The sequence below is a fragment of the Crocodylus porosus genome, unplaced genomic scaffold, assembly GCF_001723895.1.
Source record: "Crocodylus porosus isolate Cpor-Errol unplaced genomic scaffold, CroPor_comp1, whole genome shotgun sequence".
NCBI classification, from domain to species: domain Eukaryota; kingdom Metazoa; phylum Chordata; order Crocodylia; family Crocodylidae; genus Crocodylus; species Crocodylus porosus.
The window spans coordinates 27,847,220-27,863,218 of NW_017728943.1; positions in this window are offsets into that span (position 1 = coordinate 27,847,220).

The window sequence follows — 15,999 nt, forward strand, 5'->3', positions numbered from 1 at the left end:
ACATCAGGAGGCGCTACTTCACGGTCAGGGCGGCTAGGATCTGGAACCAACTTCCAAGAGAAGTGGTGCTGGCTCTTACCCTGGGGGTCTTTAAGAGGAGGCTAGATGATCACCTTGCTGGGGTCATTTGACCCCAGTACTTTTTCCTGCCATGACAGGGCGTCGGACTTGATGATTTGCTCATGTCCCTTCCCACCCTACCAACTATGAAGCTATATCAAAGGGCAGGGACTGTTGTTTACAATACTTTGGTCTCTAAGCAAAAATGTCCCAGATTGAAGAGCCCTCCATCCATTTGGTATTCAATGTCAATTCCAGAATGGAAACAGTCCTTAACAAGAACCAGGATAACAGTAAAAAAAATGGAGCCCCAATTGGGGCGATGATGCAATCTTGTTTGGTTCCTGTTTAGATGACAAGTGAATCTGTCTCTGATCTACTACAAAGAACAGTTGCAGTCATCAGGTCACAGAGAAGCCTCAAACCTTGTTATATTTGTCAGGGTCTGTACTTTCTACAGGGCTTTGTGATTGACTGAATTGGAGGCCTTAGTGAGATCAATGAAGGCTATATAGAGATCCTGATGTTCCCAAAACTTTTCTTGCACCTGGCAACAAAGATTTTGTCAGTTGCCCCATGGAATGGTCTGAAACCAACCTGACTTTCTGGCACAACTTCCCAAGCAAGAGGCAGAATACAGTTCAGAAGGATACAGGAGAGGATTTTCCCTGCTGTGGAAAATAAGGCAAAAACCTCCTTTTACCAATATAATCACTACCATAAACATGTTTCAACTGGTTCCTCCCATATATGGGAATAAACTATATTGGCATAGTTGCACCAATATTGGGGGAAAGTGGGCAATTCTAATTATGCCACTATAATTCAAATGGTGCAAACTGTATTTACAGCTAGCAGGCCCCAAAGTGTAAAGGTATACATAGAGCTCCATAGAGGTTCAAATATTGTGAAGTCCCTGCTTGGATGGAGAGGGAGTACTCATGTAAGACTGGTGCCTCTAGATATAAAATGACTGATTACTTCACTTCCATCACCCAGAAAGTCAAATATTCCTTCAAATAAATTAAATATTCTTGGTGCTGTAGATTTATAATTAACCAAAACATTGGGGAGGGGGGAGAAACAAAATCAAAATAAATCTTGTGCATGGCTCTGGGTTACAGCTGTTTATTTAGCATTCCTTTTATTGGATATAAATGGATGGTATTGTCCGGTAGTATCAACATTTTTTTCCTCCCCCTTTATCAATCTCCCCCACACACACACTATCTACCTTTTTAATCCTTTTCTCCCCAAAATCTCATTTCCCCCTTGAATGAAATTTTAAAAAAGCAAACACTGATTAAAAGTTTGACACTCAAATGGTATTTTTATCACTTGAAATGTGATGTGAAGTCATATATAATTAGATTTCTGTTTGCACTGTAAATAAAAAAATATATTCTTGGCAAGGAGACCCTGGAACTAGCTACTGAAAAGAAAAGAAGGGGAAAAAAAACCTCCTTTGCTTTGTTTTGCCCACCTCCTTTCTTTCCACAGCCAAAAATCACAATTTGCTCTACAAAGAGAACACTCAATAACTTAGAATGAGTCTGCTTCCTCCATTTATTTGCATTGTATAAGGCACCGTAAATCTAACCCAGTACTTGAATTCCTCTCCTAAACCTCATCTTTCTGCTCTACTGACATAATAGCACGATTGACACCATCCATTATACACAGTGAACTATGTTGCCCATCAGGTTTCCACAAATATGTAATTAACAGGAAAAAATGTTTTTGTCCAATCTTTCCAAGTAAAGGGGAAGAATAAATCCATAACACTATTATTCCTGCAGTATTTTCATTTGAAACCATGTCCATAAAATGTTTTTATACAAATATAAGTTGAGCTGCATGCTACCTGATCAAAGACCTTTTATAACACAATTAAACTATTTTAAAATAGTTGTAAAATTTAGACAAGCAAAAAATCATAGAAAAGAGGGCTCAAGAAGTCATATAATCCAACCCCATGTCCCAAGGCAGAATTAATTATACCTAAATGATTCCTGATAGACATTTTATATCTCCTCTTAAGCTCTTTCAGTGATACACCAGCAATACATATGATTGAGTGATACAAACGTAGGAAAAAAGTGAGAATTTCAGATAGAAAAGAAAGATTCATTATCTGTAGCCAGGTTCTTCCCTTCCTCAAATATTGGACAAGTTTCTATAATGGGTATGAATTTCTCATATCAAGAGAAATCCCCCCACCCTCCATTCACAAAGCCAACATATTATTTATGTACCACTAAACTACTCTAATAGACCTTATGGCTGGGACAGACATTACACATAAACCAGTTTAAGTGATCAGAAACTGTTTTAAACCTGCTACAGAACAGATATGCGGTGCACATAAACCAGTTTGAAAATGGCTGAAACCAGTTTGAGATTAACCTGGTTGAATGTAGTATCAGACTTAACTGATCTGGGTCAAACCAGTTTATGCAATGTCCCAGATCCCTTCCTGGTTTAAGTTAAACCAGACTCCCCAAGCATCCCGGCATGTTTTCTGGGCTGGGCTCTCTGCTCCACAGCAGAGCTAGCCCCTCCACTCTCCTCCCTGGCTGGATCTCCAGTCGAGACTGCAGGTGTCTGCCTACCTTCCCCCTGCTCCCCCCACCTCTCCTCACCACTCCCTGCTAAGCAGGGTTTCCCCCTTCCCTTCTGCCTTACACAGACACCTCTCAGCATTAGCTAGCAGACCACATGTTGGCTATGGTCCATGCTGTGGCAGATGGGACAAAAGCAGACTGGACTGTGTCCTTTTTGGAGCTAATCAACAGGTAGCTGGTAATGTCCCTCCTTGGAATGTTCCTTCTTTGGAAAAAGTTGTTTAAGAAGAGCTTGAACTAATGAGAGGGGCTTTGTTTTCTGATGGGGTGTTAAATCCTGATAATAAAGCTAATAAATGCTCTGTTATCAAGGGGGGGGGGTGGAAATGACCCCTCCCTAATCAGAGCATTCTGCCAGGGCTTCGCCATGTCCCTCTCAGCTTAGCATTGTGAAAGGGAAGGGAGGGCTGCTCTAGCACCCCACCCCCCAGCTTCTAGTCTGAGCCACTGCGGGCATGTGCCAGCATTTCTGGGATGTCTGTAGTTACAAACTGGTTTAGCCTAGCCTGGTTAGACTAACTTGCAAAGGCTGAATCAGTTCAGGCTTTTTGAATGTCTATCCCTAGCCTACAGGTTCTCATAGTCTCTATCTGCATGGAGGATGGTAGATGAAGTTCCCCCTGCAATGATGAAGAAATGGATGGCCTAAGGTACTAAGAATGGGGAGGCAAGGGGTTAGGAAAAGAGATATGCCAGCATGAGTTCTAGTTCTGTAAATGTATTTTACAGTAAAAGTCATTATAAGTTGTTCCACCAAATCTGGGGTCACTGGAGTCAATTGGGGTCAATCTGTAAATGTAAGAATGCTTTGGTCATGCCTTATATCTCACCTAATATAAAACAGAAAATGACGAGTTGCCTGCAAAACCAGTGCTGCTCACAAGTGGGTGAGGGCCGTACACTGAGGCAGAAAGCAGCAGCACAAATTTGCGTTGCTTTTTCCCCCGCAGCAACTGCATGCTCCTACTCATGGGGACACAGCCATTTTGTCAACATTATAATCCCAAGCACCTTCTTACTTCACATTGTACACTTTGCTTCTTAAATATAATGAATAGCCCTACAAATAACAATGGAGAAACAAAATGATTCTACAGCTAAATATGGAATACAACTACACTGGCCAGTCACCTTCCACACCTCAGTTTGGGAATGGCTAAAACAGTATTACTGTATAACCTCATGGGACAAAGCCTGTAGCAAAATAAAAGGGCAAGAAACAATATCTGAATTCATATAGGAAACTATATATTGTGTTACAATGATCAAACCTTAAACCCCGTGGGATAGCTGATCTGGAAATGCAGTATAATTCTGTCTTAGTTGCCTAACAGAGCTGGAGTATAAACAGGTGATGTATTGTATATTCTGGATTTCTCTCTGGAAAACCAGGAGCTAAACCACAAACATTTGTACACAGATGAAGTCTTACCCTCTCTCTGCTACCATCATTTGAGAAAAAAATGACAACATTAATTCAAAATGACACCAGCATAGCTGTAGTGTTGCCAACTCTGTTCATCATTAGTTCCATGATATTTAATGGGATTATTCTTTAAAAGTCTAAGCTTCTGGAGTCACATGATTATTATGGGACTCTCCATTTTTTATTTTGATAAGAAATTTTCTAGCCTTCATACTGGCAAAGAAAGCATCTGAAAATGTGAACCCTAAAAGATGAATAACTGGAAGGTATATTAAAAAAATCTAAGGACTGAATTCTCTCTGGAAAATGAGAAATTAGTAGATGACCTAAGTGCAGCTAGAGACTAATCCTGAGTTGCCCATATAAACTGCAGGAGTATTTCTATTACCACCTCTGGGTGCATAAATTTACAATTACAAAAATAGGGAGATATCTGCACATCTCTGGGGGAGAAGAATCCTATTCCTATATCAGGGGCACTTACATATCCAAAGGGGGTAGCAGAATCACTCCTACACAATAATTGGGTAATTCAGTCTTAAGCTGTATTATGGTCATTTACTCAGAGAAACAGAATTTTGTGCTAAGTGTAGTTCTTCTCTTGTTATTTCTAAGTGGATCTTATGATACTGTACCATCTGACTCAGGATTTTAAAACACTGTTTACCCTAGAACTAAAGAATTTCACAAAATCCTTAATATATAGGACTTCTCTTACATAGTATGAATGCTCTTTTTCAATTCTTAAAATCCTTTTCCCCAAACTTAATAGTAAAATAACTTTTAAAGACAAACATATCTCTTATGGGGAATTCCCACGTTGCTAGTGTGCTTCCTGTATTGCAGAGGCAGACTATGCTACACATACAGTTGCATTAGCAAATACCATGGTTTGAAACTAAAGCTGAATCAATCATTGCTGATTGTCCAGCAGTACAGTTTTCACGCAGTTTTGTTTTGTACTGAACATCTGTATGGTACATTCACTTAAGAATCATGCACGGAAAAGGAAGAACAATTGAATAGCATAACAGAAGGAGCGGGGGCTTAGCTCTGAGCACCAACTTAGGAGGGGTGCCAGAATTGCTCCCAACCCCACACTGGGTCTGCATTCTGGGAGCAAATGCAACCCTACAGCTTTGGTTTGCAGCAACAGCTGGGTGCATGGACACTACACACTGATGTTTTAAAGCCAACAGCTGGGCTGAGCAGACCATGATGTGGTAGCAACTGCTTTCGAGGCCCTGGCATAGGTGAGACTCCTATACTTCTTCCCCTCCTTACCACATGCCCCCCTCCCCAGTTCTCTCTCCCCTCTCCCTGCCCCCTTCACACACTCTCCTGCAGGATTTGGCAAGGGCACCAACCCTGCTTGTTACACCTCTGGAATAATTATTTAAAACTAAGAAATTAATGATATGTATTTCACATCCCCTGTGGCTTAGCAACCAAAAGAAATTATTAGTATTATTCTTCAGTCCCCTGACACTTTGCAGCTTAGATAAAGCATGTAGTATATTCCTCCAGAAGGTAGCAAATTGATGGCCTGAGCAGTAGCTGGCACAGGTAATATACTGCAGAGAGAAATGCATTTCACTGATGTCATCTTTACCTGTAAGGCTACATTTTGCTAATTTAATTGAGCAAATAGATAAATAAGTTGTTAGTTTGTGTATATCCAGGCAATACTAATGAGACTACGGTTAGGTGCAGACATTCAAGAAACCTGAAGTGGAATCAATCTAAGTTGTGTGGTTTTCTGTAAGTGGTGTAGTTTAGAGTAGTAGCAAATTATACGCATTTGCTTTTGTTGTGGGAAGCAAATCTTAGACCAGGTTCCACCATTTTTAAACCAGTCTTCATGTGCCCAGCTTCTGTTCTGATATGGGTATACACCAGTTTCCAATCACGTATACCATTAAAGGTGTAATGTCTGTACCTGGCCTATTCTAAGTTATGTTAACTACCATTCCAAGTTATGTTAACTATTCGAACAGATTTGGTTTAGAGATGCTCAGAGTCTGGGTTTCTGTGAACAGATCATGTGATTTAGGAAACAAGAGTTTGTAAAACATTCTGCTTGCAAATTACATCCCATTTTAATGACTATTTTTTTAATACTTTAGTGAAAGGGAAACATGGATTGTAAAGAAGGAAACTCAATCAAAGCCCTGCAACTGGAGGAGTGACTACATCATGGTCAGTGGTAATACCCAACTCAGGTTCTGATAGCAGCAAAGCTATTCTACTTCTGATTCCAGTATAATGAATACCACAGTATTGCCATCTCTTACCCATTTATGAAAAGTCTAATAGTATTTGTTGGTTTTCTTAAATCCCCAGCTCCTAGAAAAAAGGGCTTATTTCAGAATCCTGGCTTTAACGCTTGATCCTTCATTCCTAAAACTACAGGGTTATATTCTACTTACTTTGAAAGAGAAAGGAATTTACAGGTTAATTTAGGCCCTGGCATGATAATCATGTGTACATGAGTGAATTGTCCCACTTGGAATGAGTTAATTTCCATTGATTGAATTCAGTGAGACCGCCATTGTATAGTAGTCAAGTTCAGCATGTTCATTAGCATTTACAGGATCAGGGCTGCCTTCTACTGGAAGGCATTGCTGTAGTTAGGGGTAGAAACCACAATTTTCAAATAAGGCATTCAAATCCTGGCTTGAGACACACTGACTGACACTCCCAGTAGGCTCTTACATGCTTGTTTAATGTAATGAAAGGCCAATTCGAACCTCCACATGTGGAATTTTTGACATTCTAATTAAGTAGCCCACGTTTAAAAGTGGGCCTACAGTGGATGCCAGTGGTTAATTATGTCTGGAGAATACAAGAGTTCAGCTGAGACAATTCACACCCACCACATCAGTTTCCCAACATTTTTGATGGTGGAACTGAATAAATATTCCTTTGCTCCACAGATGCACTGGATCAAGGTTTCGCCTGTTACACATAAAAAAATAAATCAGCTCATGTTTCCTTTACTTGATTTTTCCAGCTTTGTCATTCCGTCTAGGAGCACAGGGCATGGTCAAGCCAGGCATGGCTATGCATGTTAATAAACCTTTGGAAAACCATGGATACTTCTGTGCAATCATTTTTAAATAAATATTCAAAGCACACCAGGTGAAAGATACTTTCATTTTTTTTACTGAAGCCTGTGTTTCCAAAAGCAGCTGAAAAAAAATTCCCTTAAGTGGAACCACAACTGTGATGCTGCTTTTTAAATCAAAAGGACTGTACTGTCTTTTGCAGGATATGGCTCACAGCCAGTTGTTTAATGCTTATGAGCCAATATACAACAACCTGAGCTTCTGCTGCTTTGACAGACCAAATATTAGACACAAAAATGTTAGCAACTCAGCTTTCTTGCACTTCAGAGCTGCCTTTGACCCTTAGTTAACATGCATAAATGCCCACTTGGATCCCAGAAGTTTACTTTATAGTCACGGTAAAGGTATGGTGTGCCTGAAAATATGAGATCCTGGGTAAACACAGAGTGTTTGGACACTTGTGAGCTAAGCTAGCTGTTCATCATGCTTCTTGATTCCAGTCTGCCAAAGCAGTTTGGACTCGTCATCACCAGTGTAAATTATCTGTGGACAAGTGAACTGGGAAGACTTTCCTCCAAAAAAGTTTTGATTAATCACATCTTGTCAACAAACATCAGCACATCACCAAGCCTCATGAAACACCCCAGAAAAGTACTCAAGCCTGTTTGTAAATCATTTGTGTTGCAAGCAAAATATTTTTTGGCAAAACCAATAAAAACCTTTGCAAGAAAAAATGTTAAAAACCTGAGTAGATATTCCCTTTATACTTCTTTTGAATGAGTATATTTAAATATAAGTGTAGAGTTTTAGGATGGGACAACTAAACAAAAAATAAATAAAAGACTAAGGTATACAAGCTATTGCTGAGAAAAGTAAACTTCAGTATACTTCTTCGGTATAGTCAAAACAGATTTTAATGCCTACTCTTTCCCAGATATATTACTGGGGATAAATACAAAAGCCAAACCAGACACATGAGGGGACAATGACCCATCTGCAGAATAGGCCTAACTAACAGTGCTAAGATGCACAGGCAGAGAGTAAGGCAGGGGTGGGCAGTTATTTTGGGTAGAAGGCCGCTTACTGAATTTTGGCAACCCATCAAGGGCTGCATGACACACAGCCAGGGGCAGATAAATATTAATTTTCTAAATTTTTAGAGGCCTCACAGGCTGGATAGAATGGCCTGGCAGGCCATATCTGGCCCACAGACCGCATCTTGCCCACCCCTGGAGTACGGGATATGGCAGAGGCAGGGCAAAGTGAGCAGGAGTTGCCATAGCAATTGAACCCTTTCATGACTTATAGGCTGCTTCATAGTGCACAGGTAGTCCAAAAAGCTGCCATCAGTTGGAACAGATGTACCCAAGAAGTCACTCTGGCACACTCTTCAGCTCAAGACCCCACAAACATGATGCAAAACTTCTCTGTTGTGTGACACCACCAGGAGGTGCAACACAGAATCTGTCCCACGGCTGTGGATGGATCTAGGATTTTGAAAAGGGGGCCACAGATGATGTGGCACATCATCATATGTAACACAATGCATATTTTTATCAAGTTAAAAGTCAACTACAAGCTTTACTAATAAGCTATGCTGTTCAGTTTAACAACAAAGCAAAAGCAAATATAAATTTCCTATATCATATATTATGTATACCAAAATGCAACAAGCTAGGCAAAAAATAATCAAATGATGTTGTTTCTTTAGTCCTATAGTCATTAGAATTAAATGGGCATATCTTTTTCAGATTCATAAAACACAATCTAGTCTTCTTGAGCATCTCGACAGTGCATCCAATGCTTCACTGAAAGTTATTTCCACACCAAATTAGTGTTTTAGCTAGAGTTAAAAACAGCTGGTAGGGCTGTGAAATAGGAGCTACATTACCAGAAGCAGATAACAGACAGCAGAACTGCAGATGAAATAATTTCTTAATTAGTGGACGAGTAAGGCCATTAAAAAAGGAGAGAGGATGGTTAACACCTCTGGAATGAAGAGTTTAGAAAGAATCAGGTGGAGTATCATGAGCCATGAAGTCAATTGTCTCACTCACTACTGCTGGACTAGAAATGCTGCTGCCACTGCAAAGCAGTTGGTTTTAAACTTTGGGTGGAGCAAGAACCAAAGAGGGTTATGATTGCACCCCACCTCCCTCTTGGATCCACCCCTGCCCACAGCAGGTGGACACATTTACTATATGTGATACTGGGACCAAATATTTAGATGTCAAGAACCACATTCAGCAATTTGCTATACCTGGGTGAATTCCAAAGTAACTCCACCAGTTGCCATTAGATTTATATGAATACTGTAGGAAAAAGACAGTGTTTTGCTACTTTGGAATTAATGCAATGTGATAAATTCCAGAGCAGTTTGCGCTGATGTACACTGCTCCCATGCACAGCATCTACACATGTGCCTAAAACAGCAGCACTTTGAGCTGGACCAGAGCAACCCTTTGGCTGGCAGCAGGCTTGGGGGGATCAGCCCCAGGGTCTACGTAGCAACCACAGGCAGCGGAAGGACTGACTGGGGCACAAGACTGCCAAAACTACAGCGCTATATGGCTGGCCTCCCAAGCCTGCTGCCAGCCCAGGGCCGCTCTGCCCCAGCTCAAAGTGCTGCTGTCCCAGTCACCACCTACATATACACTGCTGCACAGTAAATGACTCTGCCAAAGATAGCACCGTCAGTACTGTCACAGTTAAATAATTTACTGCACCCTAATACCAGTCTATGTGTAGACAGTAACACTTTACTGTGGAGCTTATTAGTCAAGTCTGCATTAAAGTGCACATGTAGACACACCCAGTGTGCACGTCTAAATTTTCATTAATATGCCATAATTCCAGTGAACAAAGTTTAGTACCTGTAATGACAGGTACTAACTTAATGCGCTGTAATTAGTTCTACTGCCCATTAGCGCAGATGAATGCTTTTTTAGTGACGTTAATGCACATTAGACTAAATCTACTTTGCATTAGTGCATTAGCACAGGTTTTGCCCACTGAGCTAATGCACAGTAAAATTAGTCTTCTGTGTATTAAGCATCTTGTGTAGATGCACCCAGAAAGTATTAAATTTCAGCTAAACCTGCACCAGTGCTGGATGAAAAAGAGAATGGAACAGACTGCAGGCACTGTTCTTCCCTTCTGGCACAGCCCAGGTCCAATACTACATTTACTACTCCCCAGGCATGAGAGGAGTGGCTCAGCTAGTAGCATAGGCACTTGGGATGAGTTGGTGGCGGGGGGGCACACTGTAGCTGTAGAAAAGACCGCATGTTCCAACTAGGACCCCTCTATCTGCCCTGTACAGGTGAATAGACACAAGGAAACAGCCCACAGCTGTGATGTCTCCACTCCCAGCATGTCTTCTCAGGGGGAAAGAAAGAAACAGGGCTTTATCATAAATATTATGAGAAAAAAGCACTAGTATACCATTGTGATATGCTAGCTCCATTTTGAAAATACTGGCATTTACAAAAAGTTTGAGAATTTGTGTTCACTATGCCACTGGAATTTGCATTGCAAGTTCTTAAAATATTTTTTTTATTTAAAAAGTTGCTTAGTCAGGTACAGGATGTGGGGCATAGCTGCAGAATGCAATGCACAGAGCATAAAGACAGAAGGCAAGCCAGAGTGACACCTTAGAAACTAACTGGTTCAGTGAGGCATGAGCTTCCATATGCAACCTACTTTGTCAGATGCTAGGAATGGTTTGGAGTTCAGTCCATTCTTGACATCTGACAAACTAGATTGCTGCCTACAAAAGCTTGTGCCTCTCTGAACTAGTCTCTAAGATGCCACCCTGCCCTATCTGCTGCCTATATTCAGATTGACATGGATAACCACCTCCATACAAAAAAAGAGAGAAAGCACCTGGTGCCATGAAACTAATGCAACCTCTCCAGAGTGGCACCAGTATCAATGAGATCAGAATTTGACATTGAAGAACATGACCCTACAGTCAAGGGCAGCCACATCCTCAGGATTCAGATTGTACTTGATAGATACACATTCTCTGTGAGCCACAGCTCTGCACTGCTGGTGCTCAGGGGGGCAGGATTTGTCCTGTTTCTGATTATGCAGGATCAGTGCAAGAATCTGCAGATATGTGCTGATCTGCACCTTCTGCATGTTATTTTTTTCTTATGGCTGATGCAGCAGCCCTTTGGTCTTGGTTAGGTTCAGTTTGGGCCAGCTGCTCTTCATTCCTTTCAGCAGACATTCTATCATCAGCAGAGAATGAAAATGCAGTTCAGTGTCATCGGTATACTGTTTATTGAGCTTATCACAGCTTACTTTCTTTCCCAATGGTGGGAAGTGTGGACAGTATAGATACCTCTGGGAAACCTACAGATAGTGGACTTCAGAGGGAGGGTCATGTACCCATAACCACTCTCTGAGATCTTGGTAGTGTTGCGCCATCTACTTCTGCTGCATCATAGAATCCTAGTTTTGGAAGGACCTCAACTATCCTCTAGTCTAACCTGCTGCATAGATGCAGAATTAACTATTCCTAACCAGCCTTCAGCCATGGGGAGCTTGTCTTCTAGTGCCACTCCATCCAACTTCACATCATGCACTGATCTGAACCCTAAATTTGAAGCATCCAGAATGTTGGCTAATTATTCTTGATGGAGTTTGGCAATTACCACAGCTTCTCCATGAATAGAAGATGCGAAGGTAGCTAGGAACACATTCAGGATCAAGTACTGGCTTCTTGAGGAGAGGACAAACTACTGTATTTTTCAAGGAGTTTGTTCAGCACACTACTTTGAAAGAGGTAGTGACTATTTCTAATAGTAATATGCATAATACATCTTCAGTGGCTTTTACCAGCCAGTGGGTGCATCTACACGAGACACTAACTGTGCAGTAGCCTAATAACATTGCACAGTAGTGTGCCAGGTAAAACCTGTGCTAATAAGATACTGCATAATAGTATTAGTCTACTGTACAGTTAACATCTGAAAAAAACCCATGGACTGGCACTACTGTGCAGTAGCATGAGTTACTACACGTTGATGTTGTACTTGGTTGTCCAAGTACTAAACTTAATGTGCAGTAACTATGGCGCATTAATGAATGTGTAGATGCACCCAGTAAGAACACAGATCCTTTTAATATATTACAGCTTAAACATTTTTCAGACTTTTTATAGTGCTTTGGTATGTGCGACTGATGGTCTGAGACAGAGAGAGTGGGACATGCAAGGCAGTCTGGCAAGTAGTGAAATTTCTTCTCCAGGTACCTCCTATTTATGTAGTCAAACTTAGGGAGGCATCTTGACCCCTCTACATGGCATATGAGGTTGGTTCTGGTATTTAATCTATGCAGCCCGGGCTGATCAGCTCATGTACTATATGAAATACCACTACTGGCTCTGACGTTTCCATATTGGCTGTGGAGGAGCCAAAGGTTTGCTTTACTTCCAAAACAGGAGTGGTTTTGTCAGTGGTTTGTGCTGCTTCCCAAAGGATTTTGAAGGCTGCTACCACTCCTGGGGCACATCCAGATGAGCACACATGCCTTTTGCAGCATCTCTACACCCTTTGAGCCACTGCAAGAGGCACATACGGAAACAAAAAAATGTTCCCTGTGCTATAATATGTGGTTGACCCTCACACAGGTGCTGAAGAACACTTCCTGCCCATGCAGGGCAGGCAGCATGCCAGCTGCAGGGAGCTGAACCCAGGCTCTGTGCCCGTAAGTATGTGGGGGGGAAGGCTGGAGGAGGAGGGACAGGAGCATGGGAGGACCTCCCCTTCCCCATCTCCTTTCCCCTTCCCCCCCCGATCGCTGCTCTGCCCTGCCCCAGCATCCCAGCAATAAAAAAAAAAAAAAGCCCCGCACTCACTGGCAGTAGCAGCTGCCACTGGGGTCCACTGGCACCTTGTGGTAGAGCCCCCCCCATGAAGCATGGGGCAGCAGTGAGCAGCAGGGACCAGCCCTGGCCACTTGTTACCAGCACTGTCACTGCCCCATCACGCATATGCAGCTGGGGTCAGCAGGGCGCCGTGCAGCTCCATGTGCTGTTGGGCAGCTGGGGCTGCTAGGGCTGAGCAGTGCTGGGCCCCGGGTGATAGCTCCAGTGGCCCCAGCTCCCCAACAGCATGCAGAGCCGTGCAGCACCCCACTGTGCCCTCCGCACCCACGTGATGTGGCAGCAGCACTGCAGGTGCCAGGCAGCCAGGGCCAGGCCCCACTGGCCCCCACTGCTCTGTGCTGTGTGGGGGGGTTCTGTCATGAGGCCCCAATGGCATCTGCTTCTGCTGGTGATTGCGGGCTCCTTTTTTTTTAGTGCCAAGATGCTGGGGCTGGGCAGGGAAGCAACGGGGAGATTCAGGGGGCAGGAGGGGGATGGGGCCAGGTGGGACAGCCATCAGAGGTCTGGGGTGCAAGCAGGGGTAGGGCCAGATAGAGCAGCCATTGTGGGAGCTGCAGGAGCCAGCGAAGTATAGGGCCAGGCGCAGCTACAATCCAGGGGACTGGGGGAGTAAGCTGGGGTCGGGCATGAAGCTCCTGAAAGAGAGTAGCCCTGAGCTACTAGCTAGGGCAGCTTTTTTGTACTGACGGGGCCAGGACAGGGCAGCTTTTTACAGTGCTGGGGCCAGCACAGATGCTGGCCCCAGGTTCTAGCTCCCCCAGACTGAAGATTCAGGAGGAGTCAGGCAGGGTTATTTTGCCCCAAGTGGCACAACTTGCACCACACCAAAGTGCATGTCCGGGCATGTGTGCTGAGGCAAAAAGTCCCGGCTCAAATTTGCACCACTTCTATTTGAGCTGCTGCAAGCACACGTCCCTGCATGTGTGGATGTGCCTGTTTCCCTCTTTTCCTGAAGTTAATCCCTTGACTGTGGTGATCTTCTCAGTCAGCAGAGAGCAATAGACAGTTGAGGGCCAAAACACCCATGATAATGGACAACAGATGTTTACACCATGGCTTTGCATTTTGGTGGCTTGATTTTATAGACTGAGTTGAAAGCTACATAGTTCAGGGGTCTTTGAAGGCAAAGGAACTTATGTTGCTCACAGCCTTGATGGGGAGCAGGAAAGGTTCTCATCTCAGCCCAAATGATGTGGCTTTCAAGCTAAGAGAGAAATATTGGTGATGTCTCTAATACCCAGCACCAGCCTAAGACTGTCTGAAAGAATCCCAGTTTTCCATATGGATTTCTATATGGCCAAGTATAGGAGGAAGGATTTCAGAAGGGACTAAAGAATTTAGAAACCCAAGTCCCAGTGCTTATCTAGCAACCTGAATTGACCAGTCTATGTGTATATTTTAGAGTGTGATATTTTGAAAATGTCACCTTTACAGTGACCTTCTACTGTGAGTAGCACATATTATTTTGCAGCAAACCAATGGCAATGAATCAATCCCTATGAAATAAAGCAAAGTGGACAAAACTACTAAAAAATCGTAAATGTAAGAAGCAGTAAATAGTTATGTTTAAAAGATATTCTGCCACTTACATTTTAGAACAGTTGGCTCAAGAAACAGACAACAGGAGTCCCAGCTTTCTTTCTAAACTCTTGGCCTGTTTCATGATCTCCCCATTCACATCTTTGCTACAGTACTTAAAGTCATATCTTTAACAATGAAGATACTGTACAAAAGCTGCAGACATAAGAGTTCTAATGGGAGGTCACATTAGTTTCTGGCAGGGAAATTACTTCAGCTTTAGAAATACAAATGGATTTTCAAAGATTTGAGGGGCAGTTACTATTCCTGAGTGTTTGTTTCTTTTCCTTATGTGACATTGAGAAATGTAATCCTTGCTGTAAAGGGGGGAAATTACAATATCCATCATTTTGAAGAATTGCAGTCATTTCCATTACTTTTTGAATACTGTTGTGTAGTTTGAACTCCATTTTCTCCTAGGGCAGCACTGGAAATTAAAGTGAGCATGAGACATGAAATAAACTAAATTGAAAACAGGAAGCCAGAGAGCATTACTGCCTTTCCATAAAGCCATGAAACATATTTTGCATCATATACACGGGCATCTTAAAATTAGAAACCAAGTTTAGGGTACAGAAACCAAGTTTAATGCATCCAAAAAACCTCATAATATGGGATTTTGTAGCTCAGAAAGTTAGATGAGTTTGTTTGGGGCTTCTTTTACTATTTAAAATGATAGTTTTAATGTATTTGAATCTGTTAATTTCTTTCATTCAGATTTCTTTCTTATGGGTGATAACATTCACATCAGGCTTTTTAGTAGAAATAACCAGCTACTATTATCACATCAATTAATATACACATACAAACCCAGAATTTGCCACAGAATCCTCTCCTTGTCACAGAACTGGGATTAAGAATCGACACTTTCATTTTACAAATACATCACACATGGGAATTTCATAAATGCTCAAAGGCAACTTAACACAGTTCCCACTGAAGTCAATGCTTAGAAATGCAGCGTCCATTTCTATGATTGCAAGCAAAACTGTCAACACACAATCCACACATAAAAACAATACACTGTTATACAATGTTTTTCCCAACTCTGAAAGACAGCCTGGAACAATACAACTGTGGCATGTGAACTGTGTCATTTATGTTAGCGGGTTCAATCTGACACCAAAAGATGACAGTTGATGTCAACATTGCTAATGAATTCATTACTTTTTATTTTACTAAAAACATTCAACTGATCGGAAACAGCCTTTCATTTCTTCTCAAGTACCAAAATTAAACATAAATAAATAAATTCCCCTAGAGCTGTCCAGCTGCCCATATCTCCAACTCAGTTTTAAACACAACAATTTGTAGTACAATGAAAACTGAAATCTGCGTGCCAATTAA